Source organism: Saccopteryx leptura, chromosome 12 (genome assembly GCF_036850995.1).
Source record: "Saccopteryx leptura isolate mSacLep1 chromosome 12, mSacLep1_pri_phased_curated, whole genome shotgun sequence".
Lineage (NCBI taxonomy): Eukaryota > Metazoa > Chordata > Mammalia > Chiroptera > Emballonuridae > Saccopteryx > Saccopteryx leptura.
Genome location: NC_089514.1, coordinates 16,630,014 through 16,645,020, shown reverse-complemented (window position 1 = coordinate 16,645,020; position 15,007 = coordinate 16,630,014). Strand labels below are relative to the sequence as shown.

The 15,007-nt window shown below is 40.9% G+C and overlaps 1 protein-coding gene across 2 annotated transcripts in view; it reads right to left on the bottom strand.

The window, feature by feature from the left end:
- Window positions 1–15,007, bottom strand: part of IGF2BP3 (insulin like growth factor 2 mRNA binding protein 3) — a 110,135-nt gene that overhangs the window by 83,567 nt on the left and 11,561 nt on the right. The gene's annotated exons all lie outside the window — the stretch shown is intronic.

The window sequence follows — 15,007 nt, the reverse complement described above, 5'->3', positions numbered from 1 at the left end:
TTGGCTATGAATTAATGTTATCTTAGATATTTTTTAGTTTTGTTCAAATACAGAATGGTATTTTCAAAAATCTTAATTCTTAGCTTTTTTTTTATTCAGTGAGAGGAGGGAGGCAGAGACAGACTCCCTCATGCACACTGATCCACCCCGCAAGCCCACTAGGGGGCGATGCTCTGCCCATCTGGGGTGTTGCTCTGTTGCTCAGCAACTGAGCCCTTCTTAGCACCTAGGGCAGAGGCCATGGAGACATCCTCAGTGCCTGTGGCCAATTCGCTCCAATGGAGCCATGGCTGCAGGAGGAGAAGAAAGAGAAAGAAGTGAGAAGGGCAGGGAAGAGAAGCAGATGGAAGCTTCTCCTGTGTGCCCTGATCCGGAATTGAACCTGGAACATTCAAACACCATGCCAATCCTCTATCTACCATTGAGCCAACTGGCCAGGGCTGTGTCTGTTTTTTCACTACTGGAATAACAATAAATAATCCTGTGCATACTCAGAATTTGCTGAGACCAATTTCCTGATTTTAAAAAATTTCAGTGTTTCAAGTGATTAAACTAAGTTTAAGTATTTCACTGTTATTTCCTTAAAATATTCATCTAGTACTTTGATAAATTTAGAGATTTAGGGTAGAATTAATTAAACCAAATTAAAAGTTACAATAAACTAACTAGAATTTTGTTTGATGAAGCCATTTGGAAGCAGTTCAGTAAAATTTTAACATTTTAAATTAATTACACTATCAAAAAATTTAACACCTGTTCTGAAAAAATTAAATACTAATACCGATATACAAATTGAACATGACCAAATTAAAATCTGTCAGATCTACATATTTAGACAGTATAAACTGTGATATTTTTAATAAATTTAAATTTGTTTAAAGTCGACATATGAAAACTCTTAGATGTTATGCAATATTGAATTGCTAGCTGTAATTAAATTATAAGATCTTTAACATTTAATTAGATAGTTTATAGTTTATGTAAGAGCTATTAGTTTAAACAAGTCTATAAATTTAGAATTAGCCCTATTGATGTGCATTAAATATATTAGACTTTCACCTGGAATTAAAATACACCAGTATTTTATCTGTTAAAAATTCATTAATGTACACTTTAACTTAAAATATTTATATTATCAATGTAAAAAAAAAATTTCATTCTTTAAAATCTTGAACTATGCCCTGGCCCTTTGGCTCAGTGGTAGAGCATCAGCCTGGCATGCAGGAGTCCCGAGTTCGATTCCCGGCCAGGGCACACAGGAGAAGCGCCCATCTACTTCTCCGCCCCTCCCCTTCTCCTTCCTCTCTGTCTCTCTTTTCCCCTCCCGAAGCCAAGGCTCCATTGGAGCAAAGATGGCCCAGGCACTGAGGACGGCTCCATGGCCTCTGCCTCAGGCGCTAGAGTGGCTCTGGTCGCAACAGAGTGACGCCCCGGATGGGCAGAGCATTGCCCCCTGATGGGCATGCTGGGTGGATCCCGGTCGGGCGTATGCGGAGGTCTGTCTGACTGCCTCCCGTTTCCAACTTCAGAAAAATATAAAAAATAAATAAAAAATCTTGAACTAGTTTTCTTTATTCTTACAAATAAAATGTCAATGCTTTCCAGAATATTTTAATAGACTTTTGTGTAAAATTATTAAGTTAAAAAATAAACAGCATTACAAATTGCTCATTATAAAAAAGTAGTCATGGGGGTGTAAAATACAGCATTGGTGATATAGTCAACAATACTGTAATAACTATGCTGTGTGATGGGGACAAGACTTACCACAGTGTTCACTTTGTAAGGTAAATAAATGTCTAATCACTGTGCTGTACATCTGAAATTAATGTGTTGTATGTCAACTGTAATTTTAAAGTAATTTACTTTTTTATAGACAGAGAGAGTCAGAGAGGGACAGATAGGGACAGACAGGAAGGGAGGGAGATGAGAAGCATCCATTCTTTGTTTTTTAACCTTTGGTTAAACACTGTAAAATGTTTCTTCTTTCCATATTAATAATGGGGGTAAACCACATGCTGGAGGTTTCAGATAATTAGAATAATCTGTAACAAGTATTAATAATGAGACCTAACCTATTATTAATATCCTATTAATAACAAAGGCATTTAAATAAGTTGTAACTATATATGATCAGCTTAGGTACGGGTAAATGTACTTGACTCCTAAATCAAGACTCCACTGTTTTAATAGTATTGGACTACTATATATCACAATTTCTTCCCCTCCAGCTTCCAGAGCACTTTCAAAACTACTTTCTAAAACTTCAAAACCGTACGGGGCAGAACTGAATAAGTAGTTTTTCTAAAAAGTACACATTCATAGATGCTTGTCTATGTATACAAATCTTTCCCCCTAAAAAAAAACACAAACACACAAGAACTACACAATGACTTCATCTAAGAAAAAGATAACTTTTTAAACTTTATTTTGTTTAATTGAATTTATTGGGGCAACACTGGTTAATAAAATTATGCAGGTGAAAATGATCATTTCAATCATTTTTATGGTTTAAATTTTGCTATGTAACTACGTATTTTTAAATCTTCCAAGCTTTTTAATTACTATACAAAAACAACTAATTAATTCCTGTGGGTGTTTTGTATACAGTATATTATTATCTCAAGAAGATAGTTTAAGATTCCATTTGATTTGTGTCAGTGTACACATCACTTGCCAAGAGATGTTAAGATTAAACAGGAACACTGAAGAATGTATAACAATGTTCTACCAATCTCACACTTACCATAGTTAGTGCATCAAAATGCAATGAACTAGGGCAGGGGTCCCCAAACTACGGCCTGCAGGCCGCATGCGGCTCCCTAAGGCCATTTATCTGCCCTGCTGCACTTCCGGAAGGGGCACCTCTTTGGTGGTCATTGGTAGTTCCCATTGAAATACTGCTCAGTTTTTTTGGTTTTTTTTTTTACAGAGGCAGAGATAGACAGGGACAGACAGACAGGAACGGAGAGAGATGAGACGCATCAATCATCAGTTTCTCGTTGCACACTGCGACTTCCTAATTGTTCATTGTTTGCTTTCTCACATGTGCCTTGACTGTGGGCCTTCAGCAGACCAAGTAACCCCCTGCTGGAGCCAGCGACCTTGGGTCCAAGCTGGTGAGCTCTTTGCTCAAGCCAGATGAGCCTGTGCTCAAGCTGGTGATCTCGGGGTCTCAAACCTGGGTCCTTCCGCATCCCAGTCCGACACTCTATCCACTGCGCCACCACCTGGTCAGCCTGGTCAGTTTGTTGATTTAAATTTACTTGTTCTTTATTTTAAATATTGGATTTGTTCCCGTTTTGTTTTTTTTACTTTAAAATAAGATATGTGCAGTGTGCATAGGGATTTGTTCCTAGTTTTTTATTTACAGTCTGGCCCTCCAACGGTCTGAGGAACAGTGAACTGGCCCCCTGTGTAAAAAGTTTGGGGATCCCTGAACTAGGGAAAACACCTGATCATGGGCTAAAATAAAGTTAGACTGATATGAAAAAAATAACCCACATATATGATTATCAATTATAATTAATGTAGGTAGTAGACAAGTTATTGCACATTTCCAGGTGCACAGAACCTGATTAGTGTGTTATATGGTGACTGCTGGTGGTGGCAGTGAGGGGTTGGAGAGAGAGGGAGGTAGAAGAGGGTGTGGGGGGTAAAGGGTGATGGGCAGAGACTTGACACGGGGTGGTGAACACAACACAGTGTGCAGATACCGTAGAATTGGGCACCTGAAACGCGTACAATTTTGTTAACCAGTGTCTCACCAATAAATTCAATAAAAAGGAAAAAAAAATTTTTAATAAAATTCTTAAGTGAAAATTAAAAAATGAAACAGCTTACTGTGTCATATTCATGAAGAATGACCTGATAGTCACTAGTTATAAAATATAAATCATCACCAGAAAAGAGTCAAATATATTAGATTTGTTGCACTTAGGCAGCTAACGTCCATTTTCAAGTTAAGTACAAAGTTGTTCATTTACAATGAAGGATGGCATACAAAGATCTCCCCTAGCACTGCGAACATTAGTGTCACAGTGTTCCCTTTCCCCAGCTGTGCTGAATCATGCCTTCAGCTCACCAGCACCATGCTGGAATGCCTCTTACCTAACCCTCACTTTGACAGAGCAAGAAAATAATAGTAACATGTTATAATCCGCAAAACAAAACTCAGTGAGTCCACATCAATATAAACAAACAAAATAAATGGAGAAGAGAAAGCTCTTCCTTAGCATAAAATTCTAACCAATCAATGTAGGAGAAATGACAGAAATAGAAAGTCACCATTTGGCAACCACTAATTTCGAATAAGAATCATCACTGAATGCTTAGATTGGTGAGTTTGATGGGAAACTAGACCTTTACCTTGTTGCAAAATATCCCTCACAAGATTCTCAACGCAAAAGGAGAAAACAGTAACTTCCCACTGGAGAAGCCTGGCGGATACCCCCTTAACCAACTGACCAGGGTTAACAGCTTCACTATTAGAACAAAATCAACGTCTTGAGCCTCCCGATGAGCTGCTGAGCTGCTGACCGAGGACATCATCACTTCTGTGGGATCCCACCATAAAATACACAACCTGACTCTACCCGTGGGGAGACACAGACCAACTCACAGGGAGACATTCTACAAAAGAACTAGCTTACACTCAACAGGGAGGTCGTGGAAGACAAACAAAAGCCGGAGGTGTTGTTCAGATTAAAAGAAACCCAGGAAACATCGCAACTAAATGCATCATGTATGCTGGACTGGATCCAGGATCAGAAAAAGGGCAGTAGTGGGCCAACAGGCAAAATTTGAATAGTATTTATAGATTACACACTAGGATATCAATATTTTATTTATTGATAATTTTACTGGGTTCTCGTAATAGATGACCTTTATTTTTAGGAAAAACACTGAAATATAGTATTTAGCGGTAAATGGCATATTCTCAAATGTTCCAGAACAATTAATAGTATTCGAACTATAGAAGAGTCTATCCACTCAACACTGCCACCATCTCCACCTCAATCCCGCCACCACCATCTCTGACCTGTACAATTCTAATTTTCTCCTAACTGGTCTCTCTGGTCTCACTCTACCCAACACGGTCTATTCTCAGCAGAGTTCCCTAAACTTCAACAGAACTGTCCCTTCTAAAACCCCTCCACGGCTTCCTCTCATCCCATTCCTACCCACCAGCACGCATGCTCATCTTCTACACCTCTCCTGCTGCTGCTCTAATCCAGCCACATCGGCCTCCTTGTTGACCAAAGGCAGTGAGCATGCACAGACTTCGGTGTTCTTGGGCTCCCTGTCCCCCTTTGCTTGGGTCACTCTTCCCCTGGACCTGCTCATCTCTTAGAGGCCTCTGCTCAGGCAGAGAACCTATTGGTGAGATTTTTCCATGATCATCCAATAGGAAGTAACCCAGGCCCTAGAGTTGTCCCCATTTTTCCATACTGTTTTATTCTTCTCTGTAACCTTAAACATATACCTCACATTATGTATAAATATATATTGTCCACCTTCCTCTGTAAATCAGTGCTATCCAACAGAAATATAACACAAGCCACATTCAAGTAAAAAAACAGGTAAAATTAATATAAAATTTGAGATATTTCACATTCTCTTTTTGAACTAAGCCTTCAAAATACATATACATCATCTCAATTTGGACTACCCACATTTCAATTGCTTGATAGACACACGTGGCCAGTGGCTACCCTCGTAGACAGTGCAGCCTAGACCCTCAGCTTTAGGAGAGCAAGTTCTTGTCTTTCCAAGAACATAAATAAAGCAGTATCTTGGCTTTTACTAAACACTCAAATTTGTTCAATTTAAAAACTGCTAAGATCCAAGATCAGCAAAACAGAAGCATCTGAAAAAGAAAACATTACTAGCAAGCTACCAAGCTTTCTTATATCAGAAAACAAATACTTTTTATATGGAAAAGACTTGGTGAAATACCATGAAAGGTAACTGTTGTATCATAATTCATGAAGAAAAAAAATATTGTTTAAGGTAAGTACCTCTCTTGTGATAGGAACAAAAGTAGTTATTTTCTAAAGTTAACCAACAGTTCCTAAGTGCAAGCAAAGTTGGCTGAAATAAATCAGAGGCAAGACTCATCATGTGGTCACCCCCACAAATGCAGTGAGTCACCACAAGCAAGCTTCTAGCCTCAAGACATCTAAATCCTCGAGAGTAACTTCAGTGGTGTCCTGAGATTCCAAGTAGATTTCTTTAACGTTTTAAATAACAAAAGATACTGAAGGCTGCTCACTTCCTTAGGCAAGACCTGTAGTCAACGTGTACAATTAATTCACTTTGGTGCCCAAATGATCAAACTCACTTTATTTTGCCCATGTATGTTTGTTTTAAGTGCTCCCTAACTACTATTTAAATATTTTATCTTGCCTGACCTGTACTGGCACAGTGGATAAAGCGTCGACCTGGAACGCTGTGGTCGCTGGTTTGAAACCTGGGCTTGCCCGGTCAAGGCACATATGGGGGTTGATGCTTCCTGCTCCTCCCCCTTCTCTCTCTCTCCTCTTTAAAATGGCCCCCCCCCAAAAAAAATAGCAATACATATTTTATCTTTCCTACACCTAGATTCTTCCTTTGTGTTTTGTTTCTTACCTTTCCTCATCTTTCTCTTCCCACACCTGTTTTGCAGAAACTGAAATGTAAAATTCCCTATGAAGGCTAACACACCAGAGTTGCATGAAATCCTCACTTGATCTTGCCTTCTGTTGTGTGATGTAAATACATATTCATAGAAATACCTACTCCAACTAATTTCAAACATCACATTAGTGTGAAGCAGCAATAGTATGTGGACCTCTGGGGGTCCCTGAGGCACTTTCAAGAGGTCCAAAAAGTCAAAAACTATGTATATATTAAGTTGCCATTTGCCGTTTTCACTGTGTTGACATTTGCACTGATGGTGTAAAAGCAGCGGTGGGTAAACTAAGGCATCGAGCATAAATGAATCAAGGCAGGAACACTAAGCTGCAGTAGCAGTCATTGTATTCCTCACTTCCAAGAAAATACAATCCCAGTTTCATTTTGAAATGTCCTGGAAGAAGCAATAAAAAGTATTAATTTTCTTAACCCTTGAGTACACACCCCTTGTTAATGTCTCTGTGAAGGAGAGAGCAGTATGCAGAAAACACTTGCTACCCACTGTGGCTGTCTGAAGAAAAAGCACTGTGCACTTGTTTGAATTGCAAGACTTGAACCTGCCACTTTTTCATAAGAGCACCATTTTTACTTGAAAGAGCTATGGACAAAGTATGGTTATTTAACCTTGAGTATCTGGTGGACGTTTGCTCAAAAGAGAATAAAGTCAGCCAGTCACTTCCAGAAAAACTAGCAGCATTGCCCTGGCCGGTTGGCTCAGCGGTAGAGCGTCGGCCTAGCGTGCGGAGGACCCGGGTTCGATTCCCGGCCAGGGCACATAGGAGAAGCGCCCATTTGCTTCTCCACCCCTCCGCCGCGCCTTCCTCTCTGTCTCTCTCTTCCCCTCCCGCAGCCGAGGCTCCATTGGAGCAAAGATGGCCCGGGCGCTGGGGATGGCTCTGTGGCCTCTGCCTCAGGCGCTAGAGTGGCTCTGGTCGCAATATGGCGACGCCCAGGATGGGCAGAGCATCGCCCCCTGGTGGGCAGAGCGTCGCCCCATGGTGGGCGTGCCGGGTGGATCCCGGTCGGGCGCATGCGGGAGTCTGTCTGACTGTCTCTCCCTGTTTCCAGCTTCAGAAAAATGAAAAAAAAAAAAACAAACTAGCAGCATTTGTTGCCAATGACTAAATTTGAGCTTTTAAGTAAAAGCCAGAGTTTTTGGCAAACTTATCTACAACCATGAGCTTTGACAGTTTCTCAATACTTATGGATAAAAGAACCATTCAAAGTGCAAAAGAGAGCAATGGGTTTTCATGTAACAAAATACAAAAGGTTCACCGATATGATTTCAGATTGCACATTTCACTAGCCTTTAAAAAACTACCACTTGTCCAGTTTTGGTGTGGAAACAGAATATCCACAGATGTCTAAAACGACTATACAGTAATCTTTTCCACCTGACCAGGCGGTGGCACAGTGGGTCGAGTGTTGGACTGGGACATGGAGGACCCAGGTTCAAAACCCTGAGGTCACCAGCTTAAGCATGGGCTCATCCAGCTTGAGCACGGGGTTGCTGACTTAAGCATGGGATCATTGGCACGACCCCATTATCACTGGCTTGAGCCCGAGATCATAGACTTGACCCCATGGTCACTGGCTTGAGCCTGGGATTCAACATGACCCCATCGTCACTGGCTTGAAGCCGAAGGTTGCTGGCTTGAGCCAAGGGGTCACTGGCTCTGCTGTAGCCCCCAGGTCAAGACATATATGAGAAAGCAATCAATGAACAACTAAGGAGCCACAAGGAAGATTTGAGGCTTCTCATCTCTCTCCCTTGCTGTCTGTCTGTCCCTATCTGTCCCTCTCTCTCTCTCTGTCAAAAAATAATAATAATCTTTTCCTTTTCTAACTATAAAATATATACCTGTGTGAGGCTGGATTTTCTCACATACTTCAACCAAAACAATATATCACAACAGACTAAATGCATAAATACTTATGAGGATTCAGCTGTCTTTTAGATCAAATATGAAAGAAATTAGGAAAAAGACATAAAACAGTTCCATTTTCCCAATTTTTTTATTTATTCATTTTAGAGAGGAGAGAGAAAGAGAGAGAGAGAAGGGGGAAGGAGCAGGAAGCATCAACTCCCATATATGCCTTGACCAGGCAAGCCCAGTGTTTCGAACTGGTGACCTCAGCATTTCCAGGTCGATGCTTTATACATTGCGCCACCACAGGTCAGGCCCTTTTCTTTCTAATTTTTATTTTGGTTTTAGAAAGTGGTTTTTGTTGTTGTTTTTTACAAAAATCTTAGGTTAACATGAAATGGGTTTATTGTATTTATTTTAAAATAATTTGAAACATTATTTAGCTGATTGATAATGAAATATATATATCTATAAAGAGAAACAAAACAAAAAAGCTCTTTGGGAGTCCTCACTTTTTAAGTACCAAAGGGTCAAAACCAAAGCTTGAGAACCAGTAGAACGAGGTATAAAACCAAAGATCTCCCACTAGCCTTTCCCCCTCAAGCAGTTCCCTTTTGCAGAGATAACCACTTTTTCCATGGAGAACCTTTCAGATCTTTATCTGTTTTTAAGAGACATGTGCATCTGAGAGGTGTTTTTTCCCCCCTGAATTCCTGTCTTTTTTATTATTATTGATTTTAGTGAGAGAGGAAGGGGGAGGGAGAGAGAGAGAGAGAGAGAGAGAGAGAGAGAGACACAGGAATATTGATCTGTTCCCGTATGTGCCCTGACTGGGGATCGAACCGGCAACCTCTGTGGTCAGGGACAATATTCTAACCAACAGAGCTATCCAGCCAAGGCATTCCTTCCTTTTTAAAGAGTAATTGCATAACCTGCTTTTCAATTTGCTCTTCCCATGTCAGCTTGTATAAATCTATATAATTCTTTATAACTGCCTCCAAATCTACCACAGTGTATTGTTAAAATACGGTACATTTTCGGTAAATGGACATTTAGGTTATTTCTAATTTTCTATTAAACAATACTGCAAAAATGTCTTTTGCCAAGTATTTATAATAGAAATTGCTAAAGAAAGACATTGAACATGCTTAAGAGTTAGAAACTGTTTAACATTACTTCAAAGTGCTTTTAAAAAAAAAAAAAAAGATGAGAAGGGGCTTTAGGTATCTTCCTTCTTTTCAAAAATCTACCTTCTAAAGCTCAAAACTGGGTATCTGAAAACGTCCCAATCAGGTGAAGGCTAGGGATCTCTTTTGCATGGAAAGTAGACAGTGGTGAGAGTTTCAGACTATCTGTATAATACCTGTTAAAATGTAATGAGAGATGTCGTAAAACCTACAATTTATCTGCGTGTATTATGGACTCCTATACAGAGACCTTTTTACAAAGTCCTGCCTGGTGATTTAGAGCTCTTTTACCACATTGCTGATTAAAATTATGCTTACAGACTGTGCATAATCATGAGGACTGAGTTGTTTCAATGTATTTGAAGGGTATTCACACTAAGAGATCCTGCCAAATGACGTGCCATGAAGTCTTCTTTGACAATTTACTCCCTGAGTGTCCATTCCTCCACATTCTTGCCAACCCCAGATAGTATCAATCTTGTTCATCATTCCCAGTTGGCTTTTTTCTAACAACTAGTAAGAGTGGATATCTTGCCTGACCTGTGGTGGCATAGTGGATAAAAGCATTGATCTGGAATGCTGAGATCACCAGTTCAAATCCCTGAGCTTGCCTGATCAAGGTACAGACGGGAAGCAACTACTATGAGTTGATGCTTCCTGCTCATCACCCCCTTTCTTTCTCTTTCCATCACTTTTTCTCTAAAAGTCAATAAAAAATTTTAAAAACTAACTAAGTAAATAAAAGATTGGGTATCTTTTCCTAAGTAGATTGTCTTTTAAGCTATCCCCTTCTAGCCTGACCTGGGGTGACACAGTGGATCAAGTATTGACCTGGAATGCTAGGGTCGCTGGTTCAAACTCCGGGCTTGCCCAGTCAAGGTACATACAACAAGCAATGTAAAACCAAAGTGAAGCAACTATGAGTTGATACTTCTTGCTCCCTGTCCCTCTCTCCTCTCTCTGTAAAGTCAATAAATAAAATCTTAACTTGCCTGACCTGTGGTGGCTCAGTGGATAAAGCCTCGACCTGGAATGCCGAGGTCATCAATTCTAAACCCCAGGCTTGCCCCGTCAAGGCACATATGAGAAGCAACTCTTATGAGTTGATGCTATCCTCTTCCCCACCCACCTCTCTCTCTCTATCTCTCTCTCTCTCTCTCCTCTCTCTAAAGTCAATAAATAAAATCTTTAAAAAAAAAATCTTAATATTTTTTTAAAAAGATATCCCCTTCTAAACTGCCACTTCTTATCCTTTGTACATTTTTGTACTATGCTGTCTACCTCTGAAATTAACAAATTCTTTATCTACTAGTCCTTCTCTTAAGGTAATTTTAAGACTAGATCCATAGTAAATATCTTAAAACATATACATCTAAACACAAATTCTTAACATAGTCGCAACACACAACCCATACTGCACAAGGAAATGTGAAACATTCCTATGTATCTGTACATATGCGACACAAACCATGGAATTACACAGGAATGGTATATCTCTTTCTTCCAACTGGCACATGTAAATACACAAGCTTATTAATATGAGCCAATACCACCTAGGTGCCAGATACTTCAAGAAGTCCTTCACAAACATTATCATTTAGCTCCCAGAAACCTTGTGCAATAAGCTTTACGGCCCCTATTTATAGATAAACTGATAGGCTCAGAGAGTTTAATCAGTTTGCCCAGGATCACAGAGCTGAGCACCTGAGGTGTTTATGATTTCAAGCAGGATGCCACTGTCCCTCCCTATCACTGTGCTGCGTGCACTGCTGGCCCTGGTTTTGCTGTTAATGGTGTGTGCACACAGACATGTCTACCTCATCTTTCTCCAAAGGTTTGTTGTGTCATTTGAGATGCCTTAACAAAAACTGAGTGATAACAGGTGCTTTAATATGACTACTGATGATTGTCTTGTCACAGCTGACTTTGAAAATAAATAATATAGGCCTGACCAGGCGGTGGCGCAGTGGATAGAGCGTCAGACTGGGATGCAGAGGACCCAGGTTCGAGACCCTGAGTTTGTGAGCTTGAGCGCGGGCTCATCTGGTTTGAGCAAGGCTCATCAGTTTGAGCCCACGGTCGCTGGCTCGAGCAAGGGGTCACTCAGTCTGCTGTAGCTCCCTGGTCAAGGCACATATGAGAAATCAATCAATGAACAACTAAGGAGCCACAACGAAGAATTGATGTTTCTCATCTCTCTCCCTTCCTGTCTGTCTGTCCCTCTCTCTGGCTCTGGCTCTGCCATAAATAAATAAGCCTGACGTGTGGGGGACCCGGGTTCGATTCCCGGCCAGGGCACACAGGAGAAGCGCCCATTTGCTTCTCCACCCCCACCCCCTCCTTCCTCTCTGTCACTCTCTTCTCCTCCCACAGCCAAGGCTCCATTGGAGCAAAGATGGCCCGGGCGCTGGGGATGGCTCCTTGGCCTCTGCCCCAGGCGCTAGAGTGGCTCTGGTCGCCGCAGAGCGACACCCGGAGGGGCAGAGCATCGCCCCCTGGTGGGCAGAGCTTTGCCCCTGGTGGGTGTGCCGGGTGGATCCCGGTCGGGCGCATGCGGGAGTCTGTCTCACTGTCTCTCCCCGTTTCCAGCTTCAGAAAAATACAAAAAATAAATAAATAAATAATATAGGCTCAGTCAGCCTCACTATAAGGGTTCCTTAGTCCTTGCAGAGTTTACCCTAATGATCCTGTCAGAGGGCATCCTAAGGACAACTCTGCGCCACACGGGATGTTTTGGGGAGACTGAAGTTCCCATAAAGCACTTAAGAGGTAAAAAGCAGTTCAACACGATCTCTGGTGAGCAATTTCCAAAATTAACCTAGGCCTGAAGTCTTGTGGAATAATCCCAAATAAACATCTGCTAAATTAAACGGACTGAGCCCTAAAGTTAAACACGGGAAAAATCAGAATAATACAGTGTGGGGGGAAAAAGTAATTTTATAATTGTGAACATGCAAAACACAAGAGTTTAGTCTTGTAGTGGTACTATATCCCCTATGAACACCTGTAAACCTGCCTTCGCCCCAACCTGTGCAGGCACTCCGCAAGCACACCGGCTGCCCTGACCACCGCCCTCTGGGCTCAGCCCCAACCACCATCCTCTCACAGCTGCACCTCTCCAGCTAAACCTGAGGCCTCTCCTGTATCCTGGGGCACACCATACACCCCACACATTTATAACTTTCCTTTACCTGCAGAGATTTCAGCCCACCTTTAGGATCACTGAAGCACAGAGAGCCACTGTCAGTGTTGAAGAGACATCACCCAGGGACTGAGACAGAACACAGGCCACTGCCCCTCCCCCCACCGTGTACTTTTCTTCAGAACACCTCTCTCAGTCTTCCAGCTCCTGAAACCTGGATGCAATGGACGAGGAGCACACATGCTCAATGTGTGCTGGTTAAACTAAAGATTATATAAACCATAGGGAATGAATTGATTTCTGATATTTGAAAAATGCAGAAATGGTTTAAACTAACACCCCCCAAAATATGGAAATTATAATCATCAACCACATTTCTCTCTCCAAAGAAAACAGCAAGAGCTTCTTTATTTTTGCAACAGCTGACTTAAAAAAAAAAACCTACAGACGTTTGGGGATGACTGGGGAAAGCTCAATCACTTCTCAAAGAGTTTCAACCACGCCAGCTCCCTAATTCCCCGCTCCAGTCATCACCTGCTCGGCTAGGTGGCACGATGAGCAGCACTTGGTTTCGGAAACTAACTTTTAATAAAATTTAACCTCAGTGTATGATTTAGTAAAGTTCCCAGTGCAATAAAATATTCGTTTCTAAGGTAAAATCCCAAATTCAAGGTGCTAGGTATGGAAGAACACAGCCCTAGGAACTCCAGCTATAGGTTATCCAAACTAAACCCTGTAGCTCCTGACTTCACTCCTACATACAAGGGGCACAAATGCATCGGGACCTAGACTTGTCAGGGTCAGCCAACATCCATGGTAGCATGGTAGAAAGAAAGAGATGCTTCTAGAACAACAGAGTCCTCCATGCTCGAAAAGACAGTTTTTACCTTAAACTGTCTCACTGCACACTTCACTAAAAACAGCTATGACTAACCATGCAAATATATATACATTCACCTGGTATTTTGGGCAGAGCACTTTCAAATTTAAATGTGCAGGTCTTTTGACATAGCAATTCCAGGTCTAAGAATCTACCTTAGAAAACTATATAAACAAGATTCCTATCATATACATATAAACATTCTCGACTGAAATTACTGGGAAAAGAACTGTTCAATTGTTGCACATCTATGCAGAACAATACAACTGTTAAAACAGAGAACTATGTGTACTTATGTGGAGGGTTCTTCAAGATACATAATTTAGTAAAAGCACAAATTATATAAACAGAATGAGTTCATTATTAAACTAAAAAGTGTTTGTGGATACACGCAAAGTAAAATTTCTGCAAAATAATACACCAATGTACCAGCTGTAAGACCAGAAAGTACACAGGGATAGCGAGGATTGTAAAACAAGTATGTTCACATTTTTACTTCATGTGGTTTAAATTAATTTGAATGTATACATATGTAAAACCTCATGAAGCTGTTTACTTAATACTTAGACAGTCTATTGTATCTAGGTTATACCTTAATTCTTTAAAAATCAAAAAATAGAGCCTGACCTGTGGTGGCGCAGTGGATAAAGTGTTGACCTAGAACGCTGAGGTCGGCAGTTCAAAACCCTGCACTTGTCTGGGCAAGGCACATATGGGAGTTGATGCTTCCTGCTCCTTCCCCTTTTTTCTTTCTTTCTATCTCACTCTCCTCTCTAAAATGAATAAATAAATAAAGTTTTTTGAAATGTAGGTTCTCATGTTTTAAAAAAAAAGGTAATGTGTCCTCAATGAAAATAAAAACAAAAAGATACCACTCACAGGTTTCTACTTATATCAGTCCCCATACCAAAATGGAACAAAGATTTTCCATATTTCTGTCATCACCACCAAATATATCTACTTCTAGCCTTTGCATTTGAATCTCAAGGGAAAAAACACATCAGCTGCACTGGAATGACTACTGAGTGATGCTGTACTGATGTTGTGCCTACACTGCCCCTAGAAGCCTATGAGGCTCTCTTTCCATTCTGACCTCCCCAGACCTCGGTTTCCTTACCCTTAAACTACATCGTATATTTGGAAAGTGGAATTGGGATTCAAACCCAGATCTAAGATCTCATATCGCACATTGTTCTGTCTGTACCTTCAGTTTCACACGGGCACAGGTGGCAAGCATTCAGGGCTCATCAAAAGG